The sequence below is a fragment of the Hippopotamus amphibius genome, chromosome 4 (assembly GCF_030028045.1).
Source record: "Hippopotamus amphibius kiboko isolate mHipAmp2 chromosome 4, mHipAmp2.hap2, whole genome shotgun sequence".
NCBI lineage: Eukaryota > Metazoa > Chordata > Mammalia > Artiodactyla > Hippopotamidae > Hippopotamus > Hippopotamus amphibius.
The window spans coordinates 27,629,473-27,652,350 of NC_080189.1; positions in this window are offsets into that span (position 1 = coordinate 27,629,473).

A 22,878-nucleotide genomic window follows, 5' to 3' on the forward strand; every position below is an offset into this window, starting at 1 on the left:
AATAAGCAACACTTCAGATGTGTCCATTTTTCTGCCTTCAAATTTGTTTCATAGTTGATATTATTTTAATACAAAAGAAACCATCAAAAGCTTATTTTTGGTCAGGCTTTTATTTTATATTTCCTCTGCCATGTTCTTCTTGCCATTTGAGAGGTACTTTTTACTACTTCCAAGATTGTGCTCTTTGTGCATCTTTACTGAATTAGAGTAAGCACAATGCACTTTCTATTGATGGAGCCATGTGAGGTTCCTGGCCTGGAGGGGCACGGATGAAGGAAAGCTGATGTCAGCACATTTAGAGCACATCAGAGAACAATTGAGCTGTGTGCAGGCTCTGTGCAATCCCTTGCTCTCTTTAGATACTTTTTAAATGTTTGCATGCTGGCCAGTGGCAAAGATAGCAAACTTCAAGTAATTGATTGGGAACAAAATTTTTATCCCCCTGCAGTTCTATAAAAACTGGTGTTTCATATGGTATTCTTTTTTTCTGAATGACTTTCCACTTCAAACCTTTGGTCGAGAGTCCAGGTCTATAGTCAGTATCTGCAGTCCTTAACAGTTGGGATGACAGGGATTAACAGGCTTTTTGGTAGGTGGTGAAGTGTAACCAGCTAGATACTAGTAGCTAATGTTTTTAAACTCTTTATTATATAATTTATCCTGTGATTCCCATATATGATCTCATTTGGGCCGTTGCCAATATATTATCTCATAAGAGGAGGGGAGCTATTTTCTTACCCTTCTTTAATGCTTGAGGAAAACAGGATAATCGAGTGATTCATTGCTCAAATTATTATTAATTAGTTAATTAATAATAGTTAATTGCTCAAATTCACTTATTAAAAGTGCCATTGTTGGGGTCATTTATGGTGAATCACATACCCTTCCCTGCTCACCACCAAATCATGTTGGAGGCTGATTTTACAATGGATTTATAAATTGAAGAGGCAAGAAATATTTACCACCATTGGGAGGGCAGAGATGTGGCAGATGTGCTTCATTCAAAGTAAATTTAAGACAATACATTTAAGGAAGCGTATACTGTAGAGTGAGGGGGTTTGTCTAGATACTTGATACTTGGGTGAGAAAATTAGAAGGTGAAACAGTAACTACAATAAAGAATTTCTCTTACTCTTGCACCAATCACCGTTGTCACTTACCTGATGATGAAATAGAAATTCATATTTTGGGCTTCCCTAGTGGCGCAGTGCTTAGGAATCCACTTGCCAATCCAGGGGACACGGGTTCGAGCCCTGGTCTGGGAAGATCCCACATGCCACGGATCAACTAAGCCCATGCGCCACAACTACTGAGCCTGCACTCCAGAGTCTGTAAGCCACAACTATTGAACCCATGTGCCACAACTACTGAAGCCTGTGCACCCAGAGCCCATGCTCTACAACAAGAGAAGCCACCACACTGAGAAGCCCATGCACCACAACAAAGAGTAGCCCTCGCTCTCTACAACTAGAGAAAGCCTTTGTGCAGCAATGAAGACCCGACACAGCCAATAAATAAATAAATTAATTAATTTTTAAAAAATTCATATTTTAAGGAAAGACAAGAAAAAAATTTTTTATAAATTTATTTATTTACTTATTTTTGGCTGTGTTGGGTCTTCGTTGCTGCATGCAGGCTTTCTCTAGTTCAGGTGAGTGGGGGCTACTCTTTTTTGCAGCGTGCGGGCTTCTTGTTGCAGTGGCTTCTCTTGTGAAACACTGGCTTTAGGCGCGTGAGCTTCAGTAGTTGTGGCACACAGGCTCCATAGTTGTGGCTTATGGGCTCTAGAACTCAGGCTCAGTAGTTGTGGCACAGAGGCTTAGTTGCTCCGCGGCATGTGGGATCTTCCCAGACCAGGGATCAAACCCATGTCCCCTGCATTGGCAGGCGGATTTTTAACCGCCGCGCCACCAGGGAAGTCCCCAAGACAAGAAAATTTAAACATAAAATTTTTCTCTGTCAGTTTGGGCCTCCTCCCTCACCTCTAGTGTGCATTGTGCATCTGCATTATGCTTTAACCAGACCTCCTCAACGGCAGAAATACATGCTTAAGCATAAAGATCAGTTTTTCTTCTTCTGGAGCTAGTCATGTAACTCCTTGGAAGACAGCATTCCTTTCTCAATTCTGTAAGGGATTAGGATGATCCACTACTTGCTTTGTGTGTGCAGACAACTTTGGTGTAATTTATGTCAAAATATCATTTCCCTTAGAGATAGAGATTGGTGCAGAACAGACTGGTCGGATGACCTGGGAAGATACTGGGCCACTCCTAATGGAAGTTTATAGCTTAAAAAGTTACTTATGACTTTATTAATATTACTAGTTATGTTACTTGTATTCTGCCTATTTTACAAAATTGTTGTTTCTTGCATTATCAAATGTGTGACTGAGCCTCAGATAAAACCAATGATGATTAGGCAACTTGAATTGACCAAATGTGTAGTCCTATAAGATCCATAACTATAATAGTGTAACTCTAGAGATGGGAAGAAGCAACCAGAGAGAGCTGTTTCTTGAACCATAACAGACTAGTAGGAGAGGAGGTCCAGAGGCTTTTGGCTGCTGTTAACAGGGCCAGTCAAGGAATAGCACATTGAGTGGTCTATCAGCAAAATCCTTGCTTGACCAGGGACTGAGCATTCTTAGTGCTGTGGGACAAATTGGTCATGAATTGCCTCCCAAACTTGAGTGGAAATTAAGACCACAATGGAAGGGATTGTCAAGTAAAGAATGTTGCCCACCATCTCATTCTACAATAATCAAATTATTAGCTACTGCAGTCACTGACCTACCGCACACCGTGAAAGGAATTTGGGGTGAAGATCAGTGTGAGGTATTCTGGGAAAACTGACAGAAAAGGCCTTTGAATAGTTAGGTATTTTCAGGAGAAAGTTTTTCTGAACCTGGATTCTTGCATCTTATACTCAGAGAGGCACTAAAGCCAGTAACTAAGATGTGTGTTCCCCGTGACTGGCAGCCACCTTCTACTGAGATGTGTGCTTGGTTGCAGGTTCTCCTTCTTTAAAATCACATGTATTCTGGCCTCCCCTTTCACCTCTTCAGAACAGTCCTCAGAGCCTTCTGAAAGACTGTTTCCCAGCTTATAATCCTCAGGTGGGCTTGGATAAAATTTTCCATTTCTTTCTTAGATTGACTATTGATTTCTTTGGTAGACACTGCCACAACCACAGCATGAACTGATTTGTTGGTGAGACTTCTGTGCTTGCCCTGGAATCTGTTTACATGCTCTGACATCATTTCCCATCAGGACTAGAAGGACCTCCCAGAGCAAAAAAATTTTCACTCCAAAATTATGTCATCTCCTAGATGACTAATGCCTTAAAATGCATTACTCTTTAGCTTTGTTGACCTATGCCTTCTACCATTTTTTTAAGCTCTTTATTGGAATATAATTGCTTTACATTTTGGTACCAGCTTATAAGGTACACCAAAGTCAATCAGCTGTATTTATACACATATCCCCATATCCCCTCCCTCCCATGACTCCTCCCCATCCTCCCCGTCCCAGCCCTCTAAGGCATCACCCATCATCGAGTTGATCTCCCTTTGTTATACAGCAACTTCCCGCTGGCTATCTATTTTACAGTTGGTAGTATATATATGTCTATGCTACTCTCTCACTTTGTCCCAGCTTCCCCTTCACCCCCCACCCCCCCAACCCCGTGTCCTCCAATCCATTCTCTGCATCTGCATCCTTATTCTTGCCCTGTCACTGGGTTCACCATTGTTTTTTAATCTTTACAGGGGCTCTCAAAGTTGCTCCTATGTTTGGACATCATTATTTTCTGAAGTTGTGGTATGAGTAGTGGTGGTTCTCTGAATTCTCTACATCTTTCTTGTCTTTCACCTTCAGCGGTGTAGTTGATGAGTACTTTTGAGCACCTACAATGTGCTAGAGGCACTAAGATGAATGCAGAATATTCCCCAGCCTCACCATTGGTTGAAACACAGAGATAAGTGTACTAATAGGCAAGTCAATCCAGATCATTGCTAGCTCCTTCTAAGGAAACTTGAGTCTCTCTGTCCACCAGAGACAGGATTTCCTCTGGTGAGCAAGGGCACAGCTGATGCTAGAAAGGCCTTGGTATTCCCTCCACCTACATGCCACCCATTAGCAGACTGCAGGGATTAAATTACTTGGCAACCGGTGATCAATGTAATCCACTAGGACTCATATTATTATTATCTCTGGTCACCACCCAGTATATAGACCCCTTAGTCATCTACTCTTTTCTGCAGCCTCACCTCAGATCCTTTTAGGCCTCCTGCCCCTGATCTATCCTAATGCTGCTCCTCTTGGCAGTGCCTTCTGGTCTTGATCTCCAAATTCTACCCTTTGAGACTCCCTGATCATAGTTAACAAACATTCCTTTGTTTCCAGCAACTGATGGCCTTAATTGACAAGGAGACCTTCTGTATATAAACCCTTCTCCTGTTCAAGTGGGAAAATCTAATATCAGGAAGGAAGAAGTCATAAGGTATATGTGTATTTATGGCCTATCTACAAGAATTCTCAAAAATAATTGTTTGTTTTGGTTTTGTTTTTAGAAGTCATAGGGTGAGAGTTCCCCAGATGTGTTCCTATGATCTTGAAGTCTATCCACAGCAAGCATCTGACACTTGGCTGGATCCTCAAGTTTCAGAGTACCTGTAAAAGTAAGAGCGTACAAATAAACCATCCGGTTAACTTATTTACAAAACAGGAACAGACTCACAGACACAGAAAAAAAAAAACTTATGGTTAGCAAGGGGGAAGGGAGGGAGGGCTATATCAGGAGTTTGGGATTAGCAGATGCACACTACTGTATATAAAGTAAGCAACAAGGTCCTACTGTGTAGCACAGGCAACTATATTCAATATCCTGTAATAAACCACAGTGGAAAATAATATGAAAAAGAATATGTATATACATACGTGTATATGTGTATATATATCAACATATATCTGAATGTCTTTGCTGCACACCAGAAACTCATACAATATTGTAAACCAACTATACTTCAACAAAACAAACAAACAAAAACAAGCAAAAAAACATTGGGTCAGTTGTAAGCTGTTCTGTGCAGTCAAGTTTTCTTTCTCTGACCGAGAATGTGTCTATTCTGCCCTGTAATCACTTCAGTTTTAAAGAATATATTTCAAATAGCTTAGCCTCCTACTACAACATATTTTCTTCCTTTTGTTTGTGAACTTTTCTGTATTTTTAAACTTAATTATTTTTTTTCCTTTATAATTTATTTTTCATTTCTGCTATCTCTTGAAGTAAAGAGTTTGGCAAGCTTGTTTCCTGCTGGGGAAAGTACTACAAGAAATTTTGTGTCATTTTGCATAGCTGAGTAATGAAGTATTCTGGTTACCAGAAAAAAAAGTCAAGCTACACACATTCAAGAAACAAGGGTATAGTACATTATACCTAATAATAATCCTGTTCTAAGCCTAATTTGTACTTTCTTTGGATGACTCGGAAGGCAATTCTAGATCACACAGAAAGCTCAGGGACAGTATGACATACTATGATAAATATGCAGAAGTGTCAGTTAAGAGAATTTTCAGATTCTCTAAGAAATACACTTTATGTTTAAAAGTAAAAAAAAAATGTATGTTACTGTAAAGTGCTTTATAGATAGAATTATATGTGCTGTTTCTGAGAAAATAATAGAAGTAAAAGTCTCAAGGTCACTTCCTTGAACTCTAGAAACTTCTTGCAAAGGATAAATCACTAATCTATTTTCTACCTTTCATTATCTTCTTTCAAAAATGATATTCATGTTTTTGCCTATGCCAGTAACATATTTTCTAATTCCACCTCCTATGTGCCAACAAGACACAATGTGTAGTAAAGAGAACATGAGCATTGAAGTCACAAACCTGGGAAGGAAACCCCCTTCCTAGCTTTGTGACCAAGGATAACAAAAGAAATTTTTAACATTTCCCAGTTTTATTTTTCTAATCTGTAAAATAGAAATAATTTTTTAGCACACTGAGTTTTTGTGAGAAGTAAATACGACAATTTAGGTAAAGCCTTTAGAATTGTTCCTGGAATATACTCTGTACTCAGCAAATGCTTTCTTTTAACACTACCACTTTTTATCTTTAAATTTAGCAGTTCATAGGCCCTAGTATTTTGTGATCTGGCAGCTGAGGGTGGGAGGAAATGCTGTGAATGTAGAGGGAGGATTCAGGATTGTCCTAGTCTTTCAGTGCAAAAGTTCTGTTCCATACGGAAGCAAAGTCAGCTTTTTTATATCTTCCCTTTAACTTCCCTACTCCTGCTCCCTGGTCTGCGTAGACTGTGTAATCATTCTGGTCATTGGACAAACCTAATATTTAAAAATGGCCACTGTGTTTCACATAAAACTTCTCTTTTCCATCTCAACACATCCAGTTCCTACAAGCTTTCCTGATAACTGTTTTCCTAAATATTTATCATCGTGGTCACTCTCCTTTGTTCATAGCATCCTAAAGTGATCTTGGAGCAGGACATGCTATTCTAGACATTGCAATGAATTATGGGATTTCCTCTTCTTGTGGACACTATGTTTCCATTAATGCAGGATATGATTGTATTCATTTTGGAAAAGTCTTGGTATCCTGTTGGATGTTAGGGTTGAATTCAATGACAATATTTTTGAGGTTTTTTAAAATTGGAGTTTCAAGTGTACAGCAAAGTGATTCAATTATATATATATTTTTTCCCAGGTTATTTTCCATTATAGGTTATTATAAGATATTGAATATAGTTTCCTATGATATACAGTAGATCCTTGTTGTTTATTTTATATATAGTAGTATGTAACTGTTAATCTCATACTCCTATTTATTCCTTCCCCCATATTTGAGATTTTTTAATTTGGAACAACTTGGTGTTAAAACAGGTTTCTTCATCATGTAATTGTTCTGATATATTTTGAATTCAATTCTAGGATTTCATATTTTTATCTGTCAAATTTTATATTACTGTTATGTCATTGAGCCCATGTACTGAGAATTGTTGATATTACATTATATTATGTTATTTTATGTATTAGTATTTGATCTTGGCATTGGGCATCTGATGTCTTAAAATACAGTAATGGAAACCTATTGGTAAAGAAGTAGATCAAGTCAGAGCTTAATACACAGGTGGTTGACATGCTAGACATCTCTATTCAGGTTGGAAATGAACAATAATCAACATTGTTCAGTCTCTAGCATTATTTTACCTCTCTCATAATTGATAATTATTCTAATTGGGTGATTTATTGAATGAATCCGGTGACTCTTTCATCATTCTATGATGTAAATCATTAGGATTGGAATGCTAGACTCATTTAAAGCATGTGTGTATTCTTTTACTATTTTTTACACCTCTCCTCAGCTTCAAAGTTTTGCTATGAACACACACACCCACTCTCACACACACACACACACTCTCTCTCACCTCTTGTTTATATAAGGCTGGGATCATATGATATATAATAATTTATCTTATTTTCATTTATTTTAGCATTTTCCAAAGTGATGAAATAATATGAGAAAATTTGAACTTTAATGGTTGCATGTATACTATAAAATAGATTCAACATAACTTATGTAACACATTTCTAGATTAAGTATATATCCAAATTTTGGCTATTATGAATAATCTCATGACAAAAATAATTATAGCCAAATAATTCTCAGTACCTCTAGTAATTTCTTCTGGATAAATGCCTGGAAGAGATAATTAAACAGTCATACATTTACACGTAATATAATATATCCGCATTTATAATTCTTTTAACAAAAGGTATATATTCAGAAAATATGTAAAATACAAACTTTGAAAAATTTTAAAAATTATTACCCACAACCCAGAAAAGCACTGTTATTAATTTAATATGTGTGTATATATTTCCTGTATTCTCTTTACATTTGCCTTTTAAAATAAAGAGGTTATGCTGTACATATTATCTTAGAATTTTTTAGTTAAAATGGTTCATAATCATTATTCATATCATTCATTAGTTTTTTACAGTATAATTTCAATATCTATACAGTATTCTTTTGTATGACTTTAATTTTTAAAAAGTGATTTCTTATCATTGATTAGTTAATGCCACTTCTATATTCTTTGTTATATAGACTGTGATGAATATCCTTGACAATAAATCTTTGTATATATTCACATCGATTTTCTAAAGATACAGTCTTAAAGGTGAAATTGCTTGTCAAAGACCATAAACAATTCTAAAGCATTTAATGGACATTGTTCAATTGTTCTTTGGAAAATACCCACGAACTTTCCTTCCCAGCAGCGTAAAATCACATTTCCTCAGATTCTTACCAGCATCATTTATACATTTTGGCTTCATTTTAAGTAAAAATTATGTTATATTGTTTATATTTGGCATTTCTTTCTTTGATTGCCAGAGAAGTTTCATGTTTGGGGCTGCGTGCGTGCGCGCGCGCGTGTGTGTGTGTGTGTGTGTGTGTGTGTGTGTGCGCGTGTGTGTGTAAGAGAGACAGAGACAGAGGATATGGAGAGAGAGTTTGTGTGTATGAATTTCCTCTTCAGTCCTTCTCTATTATTTTCTATTGATTTGTCTATTACTTATTTATTTAGAAAATGTATTTGATATTAATGAAATTAAACAATCATCTTTGAATACCATTTTTTACAACTTAAAAATGTTGTTTCCCATTCTCTAATATTATAAAGTATTCAACAACATTATTATTAGTACCATTTTTTTTGACACTTCAGTATTTTCTCCTGGAATTTGTTCCTGTGTGAGTTATGAAGTAAGAATCTGACTTATTTTTTTCCAAAACTTTTAATCAGTCCTCCCAGCACTATTTATAACAGTGATTCATTTCACTACTGATTTGAAGTAATGCAAGCAAAGTATAATTAATTCAGATATAGAGAAGGGCTATTTATTCTGTTATCTATAAATTTTACTATTTTCCATTTTTAATTTGCAAAGTTTTGTTTATATTGAGTAAATATCTATATGAGTCCTTATTTATATGATTTGGCATTTCAACTCTGATATTATATTTTTATCATATATGTTTTATTTTAAGGAAAATCTCTGAATTCAGTTTTGCAATTTCCTAAATTTTTTATACTTTATAACTAGATTGAAAGCTCGCTGCAGTTTTGATATCTTCCCTTCACAGTTATTTGGGATAATTTTTAATAATTACTTTCCAATAGGAACATGTAAGCACTATATTTTCTGAAATCTTCTATGTCTGTGAATGGCTCTCTCTTAATTTCATCCATTAATGGCAACATGGATTGTTTTAAATTTCTTGAGTGTCAACTTTTCATTTCCTCTCAGCCTACAGGATGATGCTTGCATTCTCTATTTCTGCAGGTGTTTTTCTTAGGCTCCTGTTGTTTTACTTTTCTCTCTTTTCAATCCTGGGCAGATTTTTCCCACAGTCCCTTAGCTCTTCAGTCTGTCTTCTTGAGCTGGATCCCTTCTTCAGTTCCACGGCTAGAATTTGGGAAGAAATATACCCCAGCCCATTTCCCCATATCTGATCAGTAATCATCTACTCTTCTACCCTCATAACCTGTTTCTCTGAGACTCTGAACCAATGGATTACATTTAAAAAATTATAATTCTTTATATATGCTTCCCCCAAATCCTTCTTAATTCTTCCCCTTCCTTGAATGTCTTACTTGTAATTGCATTAAAAAGCCATAATTTCAGCTTTAAATTCTTCTTCAACATATAAATATTTGGGGAAAATATTTAAATTTCTATATGCTTTTTTGGGTCTAATTTTTATTTAATATTTATATGTGCAGCTTTAGTTGTATTTGAGTAAAAAAAATACCTACACAGTTTTTCTCTCCTTTTTTATCTTTATTTCTTATTTTTTATTTTATTTTTTTTCTCCTTTTTTAAATCATAAGTCCCTTCCACATTCTTGCTCAGGTTTATGTGTTTTTTTGTGGTCCAGTTTAATTTCTCTGTATTCGTGATTTTTATACATCCTATACTTGCTTTAAAGGTAACAGAATATCATTTGAGACTTTATTAAGGAACTAGGAGTCAGGTAGCAAGTCAATCCCTCTTCCTTCATCTACTTTCTTACCTGTGTCTACTGCATGAGACACTTTACCTAGGAAAAAGACCTACATTCTTTTTTTTTTTTTTTTCAGATCTTTATTGGAGTATAATTGCTTTACAATGTTGTGTTAGTTTCTGCTGTACAACAAAGTGTATCAGTTATATTTATATATATATCCCCATATCCCCTCCCTCTTGAGCCTCCCTCCCACCCTCCCTAGTTCACCCTTCTAGGTCGTTACCAAGCATCAAGTCGATCTCCCTGTGCTATGCAGCAGCTTCCCACTAGCCATCCATTTTACATTTGGTAGTGTATATATGTCAGTGCTACTCTCTCACTTCATCCCAGTTTCCCCTTCCCTTCCTGTGTTCTCAGGTCTGTTCCCTACATCTGCGTCTTTATTCTTGCCCTGTCACTATGTTCATCAGTACCGTTTTTTTAGATTCCATATACATGCGTTAGCATACGGTAGTTGTTTTTCTCTTTCTGACTTACTTCACTCTGTATGACAGACTCTAGCTCCATCCACCTCACTACAAATAACTCAATTTCGTTTCTTTTTATGGGTGAGTAATATTCCATTGTATATATGTGCCACATCTTCTTTATTCATTCATCTTTATCCATTCATCTATTCCTTTAGGTTGCTTCCATGTCCTGGCTGTTGTACATAGTTCTGCATTGAACATTAAAGACTCACATTCTTTATTTGTCACTTTTAACTCTAATCTTTCTGATTTTGTCTGTTTCATGTGAATGTGTGTGTGAACTCTGAGTTAATTCCTATGCTAGACACTGGCTCTATAGCTGAGATATGGCTGGAGTTTGCAGTCTATCAGAGAACACAGATATTAAAGACAGTAAGGTAGAGTTGGAAAGTTCTTCTTTGGAGAAATGGATAAACAAGCACAAAAAAAAACAACCTTTCTGACACTGACACTTTACTGATCCCTAATGAAACAGCCTAATGACCCAAAATTATTGCCCACCATACGGAAGTTCTCATCAGTTTTTGGTGAATTTTCATTGCATGTGGTCTTCTAGATTCCCGGATATATGTGGGAACCTTTCAAAGACATTCCCCCAAGTATCACACTCCACAGTTTTTCTTGCTGGAATTTTCAGCCTGTCTAATGTTTGCCCCAACTGGCATCCTTTGCCCAGGTCTCAGTAGTTAGTTTCTTTTCCTTTCTCAATGTTTTCGAGGAATTTCCTGGCATAGTCCCCTGCTCCCCTGGGAGAGTTCTGCATTAGGTAAAATAAAGGCAAACTCTTTGCACTAGTCTTTCAGGGAGCTCCCAGAGAGGGCAAAAGAGACACACAATTCTTTGAGAACAAGGTTCTCTCTGCTCTCTCCAGAACCAGAACTAGTATCCGGAATGGAGACTGTCAAGCTGTGGAGGGGAGAAAGGACAAAGGATGTCAAAACACCACGGAAGTCTCCTACTGGGTTTCAGTCACTGTTCTCCTGATTAAGCATCTATGTGGCTGCTGTAAACCTTGGACTATATATTATCCTAGAGTTCTGATAAGGTTGAGTCTACACATTTTTTGCCAGAATTTTCGGTGTTTCTGAGGCATGATAGGCCCCTGGAGATCCCTGCTTTGCCATTTTCACTGATGCTATATTCACTCTTGACATATTTTTTACTTAAAAGTCATGTCTGAGTGCTCCGCCATAGAAATACATGAAAGCGTCTTCCTTCTTTTTATCAGCACTGTTCTCTTGTGTAGTTCTACTCTAATGATTTAATGAATCTCCTATTACTATACATGTAGCTTGTTAACAACCTTTTGCTATGACAAGTGGTATGTAATAAATAGCCTTATACATGTTATTTCATATCTCTGTTTGCATATTCAGAATAAATTCTGAATGCATTGGTGTGCCAACAGATATGTACTTTCATAATTTCAAAAATATTGCCAAATTAAGTTATATGTGACTCTTACCAGTTTACACATTTACTAATAATGTATGGAATTCAAGGTTTATTATGGGCTTTCTAATATTGCATTTCATCAAAGTTATCATCTTTCCCACTTTGATGCAGTATAGTTTTTATTTGCATTTCCCCAGTTATTGGTGAGGTTGAGTATCTTTCAATAAACTGGAGACCTACTTTTGTTTTAACTTACGTGACTATTTTATTTATTTATTGCTCATAATTTTAAGACCATTTGCTGTTGGTTTGTGAGAAATTTTGTGTTGGGAGAGCATTCATAATATTTCTGTATATATTATTACAGTCTGTCATTTCAGCTTTTACTTTGTGCTTGTTAATTTTCCCATGCAGATTATATGCAATTGTATCAATCATTTTTAAGTGTTTCCTGTTTTTTTTTTTTATCATAGAAATACCTTGAAAACTAGCTGAGTAAACAAAATCAGGTGTGATTTCTTCTAGGTTTTTTAGATTTCACTTACTAAATTTAAATATCTATTTAGGATAGTTCTTATTGTAGTAGAGGAAGTTTGGATCCAACTTGAATTTTTCCAAATTACATTCCACTGCAACCTCGCTGGCTCAACACCACTTACTGAATAATTCATTCCTCTCTCCTCCCTCCACCCACTACACTAATTTGAAGTACCAAATTTATAATACAGAAAATTTCTGCAGTATTTGAATATATATATATATATATATATATATATATATATCTTATCCTGCTCAACTTTAATTTTCTCATGAATAATCTTTGATAATTGTTTATGGCAGCCCCATTAGAATGAAGATAACTGACTCAGAAATGTTGAAGACTCACTTATAATTACCTCTAGTTTTTTATGTTCTATACTGGCCAACATGAGATAGTAGAGACTGTTTATGAGTATGTCACATCATGGGACAAGTTAACCAGGCATATCAATGCATACATTTTGTTGGATATTACAGACTCCCTGGAACACTTTCCACGATATGTACCTACATCTAAATTAGATTTTAAACTGTAGAGATAAGTTATCAAATATGTGATATTGTTCTGGGTAGATGATGGTTAATGTCATGGATCTGTAAGAAACCTAAATTTTGGAATATTTATAGCTCCATATCAAGGGTTTAAACTTTATAATTTACAGCTACCTGAGAAAAGTCCTAACAAATTTATTTCAGTGATTTTGAATCTGTTATATGGTAAACTAGATATAATTAATTTTTACAGGTGGACTAAGTTTTAAAAAGTATTGCTTTTCTTAACCTGTACTTTTTCTGGGGGTAGGGAGAGAGAGGGTACACTTACATTTTATTATCATTTGGCAAATAATGATGTAAAATTAAAATTTAACTTCTAGATAGATGTTCTTATATATATTTTTTCATGACTTGAAATTATTTCACTATACCTGCTCAAGAAAGTGGTAGGTTTTCTAAAATATTATTATATACTTTTATTTGGCAGATAGTTCTATTACATTTAAGGAGAAGCAGTGGAAAATACAGGATTATTAAAACTAATGAAAAGAAATTGGAGAATTTTGTGTGTTTGTAGTATTAAAACATGAAGCATATATTAGGAGCATTTTTAACCAAAAAAAGAGGACAAAAAGGAAATGATAAATATTATTAAGAAAAAATAAATAAACTTGAAGAGTTGTGACATAAGAGCATGGGTTTCGGCACATAATTTTATTAACTTGTGAACAGACCTCTAGAGAAATGCACTTTCTTTTAAGAATTTTCAGTGACACTGACCATACTTTAGCTGTGTTGTCATGTGGTTTATAAATCAAAATGATAAAATTCTGGTACTTACATTTAGAGATGAAATTAAGTAGTTATAAGGGAATGAAAATTAATAGGACTACAAATAGTTTGAGAAACATAATTGCCTACTAAAGTGAGTAAGATTAACCTTTACGTGCAGGACATGAATGCAAATTCTAAGAAATATTCTTATGTTTTGTACTTGCTAAAGACGTGTTGTAACTGTAATACAGAACATATCATCCGTACTTATCTTTGAAAGATAAATGCTTAAAGATATTAAAAAATAAGCTACAAGCACTACAAAATCAAGTATTAAAATTGTATAAATTGTAAGCCAGTGCATACTCAACATGGTTTAACTGCAGCACTTAAAGATATTATTTTTTAAATTCATGACATTTCTGTAGGTTACTTAAGCACATTTATTAATTACCCAAGGTTTTTTGGAAATGGAGAGTTCACTTTATATCATGAATGAGAAAGGCTTTTCTTGGAAACTAAAATCTTTCAGTCAGTTCCAAAACCCACATAATTGTTTTGACATCCAGCTTACTCTTTACAGTCTTTTGATGATTATTTGTTGAGATCTCTCAGCTTTAGTTTACCCAGCTCTCTCTAAATGTAATCCAGCTTATTTTTAACCCCACTGGAAAAGATTTCCTTATGCCAATAGAAACATTTTAAAATCGAGTTGGGAGATACATAGAAAAGAAGGTAAGCATTTGTTCTGCCAAATCATTTATTGCAGATTACCTGAGTTTTAACCAGCACCTAAGTAAGCCAGGCTAACCTGCAGGAATTTAGTTTCTGAAGATGGAAATGACCCCAAGAAACTGACTTGTACTTTTCATTTAATTCAGTTCACAGAGATCGGTTTTGATGGGAGTTAGTCACCATAAATGTTGGGTATCAATCCTCTCCAAAACCTAGTAGCTTAAGAAAAAAGTATTTACTTAGCTCACAAATTTGTAGGTTGGCTGGGGAGTAGGGGGGCTATTCTGCTCTTAACTAGGCTTTCCCTGATGTCTAGGGTGGGCTGGCTTTGGGGTGATCTTGAATGGCCTCGACTGAGATATCTCATCTCTTTTCCATGTGTCTCATCTTCAAGCAAACTAATGACAGCTTGTCCTTCTCATGGATGACAGAGAATAGGAGAGAAGCCCAATTGTGCCAGTGACTTTCAAGCCTGTGTTTGAGCAAGTCACATAGCTAGCCCCAGAGTCACAGTGGGAGGGCCCTGCAAGGCTACATGGCAAAGAGCATGAATAGAGGAAGTAAAGAATTAGAGCCATTTTGCAATTTACCACTGTGATTGTCCTAGCATTGTATTCACTACTGCACAGTATGTATACTATCTGTATGCTCTGCTGCTTCCAGAGAGCAGACCTCTTTCAAAGCTATTAAACCCTCACAGGGGAGGCAGTGTGAAAGCTGTATTACCTTACGGCACCATGTCCCGTAAATGTTGCACTCAAATATTCAAAGCTCCTGTTGTTGACTTATAATAGGAAAGATGCCATTTGGGAACATTATTCTGATGCTAAGGTCTACTGAAACTTCAACAACAATGCAATTCAGGCTTTTCTAGATTTATCTCTTAGGAGAAATAAAGGAAACGCAATTAAATGTTGAATTATTGCTCTCAAGCAACCAATTTGTGAAGGATAATGATCTCACCTAGAAGATAAAAGTTTTCATATGATTAGGTTCTTCAGTCAATGAAGCATTGTCAAACACCTGAGAGTAATATGTAAAAGATCTTCCTTCACTTTCTTGGGCTAATTAAGAGGAATGGCATCTCTAAGTGGTCTTCATACACAGATCTTCCATAAGGGCCTTACTCTGATGTTTTCAGTTACAAGTCGTGACTTACAGCAGCTGGATTTTGTTCAAGATCATACAGTTTATTTTCAAGATGTAGTATGAATTTTTCTTGTTAGGCGCTCCTTTGCTAAGCAAACACCCTCACTGTTCAGCTCATAAGTTATACAACATAATTGCAAACATTTAAAAATATTTCTATTTTTATATCCTATGAAAAGTTTAATTGTTAAAAAATTCCATTTACTGTGATTTGCCTTTATGTGGATTTTGACATGCTTCTCCCAGTTTTATGATCTTGTGATAAGCACTGCATTTTCATGAAATACTAAATTTTCTTCAGTTAAATATGGTAACCTCACTATAAATGAAAACGTGATATATCTTATTAATAGTAATGATAGCTAGATTTTACTGGGTACTTTGAATCCAGTGCAGCATGTTTAAATTTTGCATCAAATCTAAACAAGAATATTATAATTGTCAGGAAATTGAAGCTCAGAGCAACCAGGTTTCTGAGAGATCACTTCTAGTAGGTGAAAAAAGAGATTGCGCTCATCTTAGGAACCCCTTCCTGCACTGTAGTCTGGAAACTGCCTCCAAGTAGAAAACCAGCAAGATTGTGGGACTCCTCTCCTTTGTTACTCTTCTCTGAGATATCACAGAGGTCTTACACTGCCTCTTCTTTAACTGGAAACAGTTGTTTTATATATTCATTCCAATTTTCTATTCATTTATTACGAGAAAATAAGTCTAACACCAGTTACTTGTGCATCATAGAAGCAGAATTCCTCTGGAATGTTGTTTATAGCTAGTGAACTTTTCCAAGAAGAAGGGAAGTGTAAAGGAATTGGAAAAGCCCAATCCACAGTATTTACCATACCTTCTCATTCTGATTTTGTCTTTAAAAACTCTTTTGGATGACTGTTGTTTAAATGCTCCATAGCCTTTGGGGCCATCTCAAGCTTGTGGAATCTCAGTACAGATCTTAGTGGGGCAGTCATTCTTTATCTGCCAATTAAAATACCTTCATAGTACTGCAGTTTAGAATTTTGCTATCTTCTTTCTCTTTAGTTTTGAATCAGGTCATCAAACTATACACCACTACTTAGTAATCCTTCTCTGAGATGGGGGGGGGGCTGTTAATCTGTCAATTTAGATACTCCTTCAGTTCAGGGAATTTTGTTGATATTATATATTCAAGTTCTTTTTATGCTCAATTGGTTGGATTCTCTCTGTAAAAGCTCCAGTTATCTTAATGATGGTTCATTTTTGTCTTGCCTCTATATCTATCATTTTCTCTCAAATTACTTTGATTGCTTATTTTGTCTGCATTCACTGTAATTATCTCGTCATTCTTCTATGTTATTATCTCAATGTTAAAGCATATCTATTCTATACTTTATTTCTAATTTTTTTACTTCCATAATAGTATTATTTTGACCCTCAATTCATTTCATTGGCTCCAGTGTAATCTCTTCATTGCATTCTATTGTTTTATCATCTTATGTTTGAGTTTTTATGTATTAAATTCTTGTTCACATTAATTTCTTCCTTACTGCAAAACACTAGTGGGAACATTTTCTTTGGCTTTTGGCTAACATTTTAGAAAAAAACTGTTCTTTTTTTAATATATAAGTTTTTGGAAGGGTTGTTCAGTTTTTTTGCATGCATGTGAGACCATTTCTTTGACTCTTACTGGGTCTAGAGAGTTTGTTTCTCCTAATATATAGTGAATGACTTCTCCTTGACTCCCTTTCCACCTCTGACTGACCTGTGTTTCTAAACTGAGAGAAAGGGCTCTTTGTAGAATTTTGTTACTCCTGAACAAATGTTTTCTTTACCTGGTAGAGACCAGAAGTTCTACTTTCACAGAGGTGATGGTAGGAGTTTGAAGAAGGGAATATATTTACCCCAGAATTTTGGATTATTTTTTTAGTTTATGGAGGTCATGCTTAGAGTCTACACGTTGTTCAATAAGAGGGATTTCCACTTACTTCAGTCCCATTTCACCATGTTCTTTCATTCAAAATTTAAAAAGAAATTCAAATTGATGGTATTTGTGAGAATTGTCAATATTTAATCAACTCTCAGTACCATTTATATAAGGTGAGGTTGTGGCTAAGGTCCATATTGCATTATGCCCTTCTTTACTTGCTTGTGGATTGGTGAATTTTTTTCTTCTGGTTATTATTTTTTATTCATTTTATTGGAAATTGAAGGTAGGAGAAGTCTATAATTTTTACCTGGAAGTCTGGTGCTAATTTTTAATTTAATTAATTAAAAACCCTTAATTAATTATTAAGGGTTAAGTTTAGGTTCTGTGGTAACAAAAGGTAACAAAATGTCTATTCCTATTGAACTGAAATATTTCCCATTATTATTTAATTAGATTTGTGTTAATTTGTTGCCAAGGAATTTAATGCAATAGCTCTCCTCAGTCTGATTTTTTTTTTTTTAGTATAAGCATCTATTCCCAACTTGTATAATATGATTACATGACTCATTTTATTTGTTGGTGGTTCTATGCACTTTTGCTTTTGACTATAAGCCAACTCAGATTCTGTTTGGAATTAGGTAAAATATGTAATTTTAAAATAAAATCACTTTCTTGGAAAGAAGATAATATACTTTAAATCCCTATTATAACGACAGCTTCTATGCCAACTGTCACAATATTTTTCGCCACCATCATAAAGGGGCTCAAATTATTTTAATTCTGTGGCTTTAAAATCAAAATGTGACTAAGTTAAAAATTAAAATATGCACACACTCTTAGTTTTTATTCAGCCAAGTGGTCACTCTTTTATAGAATCTTTCACATAGAAATACAACTGAACAATTAATGTGTATTTTAAGCTTATTTGATCTGAAAAAGCTCTGTTAAAATTAAGTAGAATGATGTCATTGGAGATGAAATTTAGTCTGTTAACCAAATTTGTCATCATGAGAATCCAAGGAAGAGATTTTGTCAAATCATTGTATCTAAAAAAAGTAAAGCTATCCCTGAGAATAACATTATTTTAATCCTAAGAATTGAGACTCAGGTATTGGGATTCACAGTATGTTTCCCTTTCTCGTTTGGCTATTCAGAAACTCCAGACAACGTTGTGACTTACTACTATTAACTGTATGGGATCTTGAGTTGTGTATTTTGAGTATCTGTGTTCCTCTGATTCCATTTCCTTTCCTAATTCTCATTTTTCCTGATTTAATTTACTTATTCACTTTCTCATTTGAAGGCTTTAATACTCATAAAATATTTTGAGTTAGGTTTGGCATAATAAATAAATTAAATATTTAACCATTAATCTGATCACTGATGCACTATATTTAAAATTTTATTAACAGAATGAATAGAATAATAAACTTAAATATTTGTATATTAATCTCAGCCCATTTAGGATACAAAAAAAAAGAAACATCTTAATATACAATAAATGAATAGTTAAATATATTTTCATTTATGTACATGATTTCTTCCAAGTAATATTAAATGGGCAAATGTTTATGATATAACATCATTAAAATAATGGGATGCAAAATTCCATTAGAATACATTCTTAATTTATTTGATATCATATGAATAGAAAATACCTTCAAGTAAAATACATCAATGTTAAATATTACTCATGAGTATTGATTAGAGGAGATTTGTATTTTGTCATGTATCTATACTTTTCATGCACTCCACAATGAATATCTATTATTTTTATTAACAGAAACATACACTATTTTAAATCATCTTTTAATTTTCAGCTTATTGCTGTACTCTTAAAACATATTTTCTCGAGTGACACTGGTATTGTTTTGTTAATCTAAGAGATTAACTTAATTCCTAGTCCCACCCATACCTAATTAGGCAACTAAGGATGCTAAGACCTCAACTCTTGATGAAATTGTGTTTTTCCTCTAAAAATATCTAGAAATTAGTCTCTTTTTGCCATAATGATTGGGGTGATTTTTGTTTATCATGAAGGTGAAAATCTAAAGTGTCAAAGTCATATGGGTGGGTACTTAAAATGATCACTTGGAATTTTCAGGAATTTTCTATAACTTGTGAAATAAATTGATTGAAATTTCAATGATGTAGACTTTCTCTTTCATAAACCAGACTTATTCTGCAGCATGCCATTGCTAAAGGAACTGAACTTTTCTATGCTAGTTAATTTTAAATTTTTACTCTAAGTCAATGGCTTTTATATTCTGAAAAAGGTAGTGTGGGAAATCTGGTTGTGCAAGATATATCATGATTTGAATGCTGCCATTCTCCTTCATGCGTAATTATGCTGATCCCATTTTCGTATTATTCTCTATTGACATTAGTATCATTCCCCACATGTTGACAACACATAGAGTATATTTTATTTCAAAGGAGATAAAAGCAAGAGATGGATTGCAATTGCTCATGTTGCGTTATGAGTGACTTTTTCTCCTCAGCAAAATGAGTGCTATTTTAGTACAGCCTCCAGTTCATTAAAAACTTGGTAATTTCTTTTTCTTAGTCTTAATCTTTTCTTCACAATAAAAAATACTCTCTTTAGTGTTGGGATAAATGTGTTTTCTTTCCTTTCTTGTCTACTCTACATTCCTAGCTAAATTATTGCCTTGTAGGGACTTTGTTTTAGCTGTGTGTGTGAGTGTGTGTATGTGTGAGTGTGTGTGTATGTTAGAGAGGACCAAAGAATTCAAACCAAAAAGTGATTGTTATATTTTATTGTTTTAATATCTCCAATAGTGTGAGAAATCAACATTTTTAAAAGGTTTGCTCTGTCATCTATAACATTAAGTTGTTCTACATTCCCTGACAGTATCGGTGCCTTTGAATTTCCTGGCATGGACACAGTGAGAGTTCTTCTAGGTAACAATTTTTGGCACTACGACTGAATAACAACTGTAGATGGTACTAGTTAGTTTTCTTTCCTTTTATTGTTATTAAAAGCATTATTTAATTTATATAACAATACCATAAAATCGTTCAGATTCTTTCTCCCAAAGAGAATTTTATTTATTTATTTATTTATTTATTTATTTTTTTTACCTAGGAGAGCATTTTATTTTGCAGTTCACAAAAAGCAAGAGGGCTGTTTTTGACATTTTTGCTATGAGCCAGGATTTTTTTTTTTTTGGGGGGGTACACCAGGTTCAATCAACTGTTTTTATACACATATCTCCATATTCCCTCCCTTCCTTGACGCCCCCCCCTCGGTCCCCCCCACCCTCCCTGCCCCAGTCCTCTAAGGCATCTTCCATCCTCGAGTTGGACTCCCTTTGTTATACAACAACTTCCCACTGACTATTTTACAGTTGGTAGTATATATATGTCTGTGCTACTCTCTCGCTTCTTCTCAGTTTCCCCTTCACTCCCCGCCCCCTCCCATACCTCGAGTTCTCCAGTCCATTCTCTGTATCTGCTTCCTTGTTCTTGTCACTGAGTTCATCAGTACCATTTTTAGATTCCATATATGTGAGTTAGCATACAATATTTGTCCTTCTCTTCCTGACTTACTTCACTCTGTATGACAGATTGTAGTTCTATCCACCTCATTACATATAGCTCCATCTCATCCCTTTTTATAGCTGAGTAATATTCCATTGTATATATATGCCACATCTTCTGTATCCATTCATTTGTTGATGGGCATTTAGGTTGCTTCCATGTCCTGGCTATTGTAAATAGTGCTGCAGTAAACATTATGGTACACGTTTCTTTTGGGATTATGGTTTTCTTTGGGTATATGCCCAGGAGTGGGATGACTGGATCATATGGTAGTTCTATTTGTAGTTTTTGAAGGAACCTCCAAATTGTTTTCCATAGTGGCTGTACCAACTTACAGTCCCACCAACAGTGCAGGAGAGTTCCCTTTTCTCCACACCCTCTCCAACATTTGTTGTTTCCAGACTTTGTGATGATGGCCATTCTGATTGGTGTGAGGTGATACCTCATTGTGGCTTTGACTTGCATTTCTCTGATGATGAGTGATGTTGAGCATCTTTTCATGTGTTTGTTGGCCATCTGTATGTCTTCTTTGGAGAAATGTCTATTTAGGTCTTCGGCCCATTTGTGGATTGGGTTATTTGCTTTTTTGGTATGAAGCTGCATGAGCTGCTTGTATATTTTGGAGGTTAATCCTTTGTCCGTTGTTTCATAGGCAATTATTTTTTCCCATTCTGAGGGTTGCCTTTTAGTCTTGTTTATGGTTTCTTTTGCTGTGCAAAAGCTTTTAAGTTTCATGAGGTCCCATTCGTTTATTCTTGATTTTATTTCCATGATTCTAGGAGGTGGGTCAAAAAGGATGTTGCTTTGATGTATGTCAAAGAGTGTTCTGCCTATGTTTTCCTCTAGGAGTTTGATAGTGTCTGGCCTTACATGTAGGTCTTTAATCCATTTGGAGTTGATTTTTGTGTATGGTGTTAGGAAGTGTTCTAATTTCATTCTTTTACATGTTGCTGTCCAATTTTCCCAGCACCACTTATTGAAGAGGCTGTCTTTTTTCCATTGTATACTCGTGCCTCCTTTGTCAAAGAGAAGGTGCCCATATGTGTTTGGGCTTACTTCTGAGTTCTCTATTCTATTCCATTGATCTTCCTTTCTATTTTTGTGCCAGTACCATACTGTCTTGATCACTATGGCCTTGTAGTCTAGTTTGAAGTCAGGAAGCCTGATTCCACCAACTCCATTTTTCCTTCTCAAGATTGCTTTGGCTATTCGGGGTCTTTTGCGTTTCCATACAAATCGTAAGATTTCTTGCTCTAGTTCTGTGAAAAATGCCATTGGTAATTTGATCGGGATTGCATTAAATGTGTAAATTGCTTTGGGTAGTACAGTCATTTTCACGATGTTGATTCTTCCAATCCAGGAACATGGTATGTCCCTCCATCTGTTTGTGTCATCTTTGATTTCTTTCATCAATGTCTTAAAGTTTTCTGCATACAGATCTTTTGCCTCCTTAGGCAGGTTTATTCCTAGGTATTTGATTCTTTTGGTTGCAATGGTGAATGGGAGAGTTTCCTTAATTTCTCTTTCTGCTCTTCCGTTGTTAGTGTATAGGAATGCAAGAGATTTCTGTGCATTAATTTTGTATCCTGCTACTTTACTAAACTCATCAATCAGTGCTAGCAGTTTTCTGGTAGAGTCTTTAGGGTTTTCTATATATAATATCATGTCATCTGCAAAGAGTGACAATTTTACTTCTTCTTTTCCAATTTGGATTCCTTTGATTTCTTTTTCTTCTCTGATTGCTGTGGCTAACACTTCCAAAACTATGTTG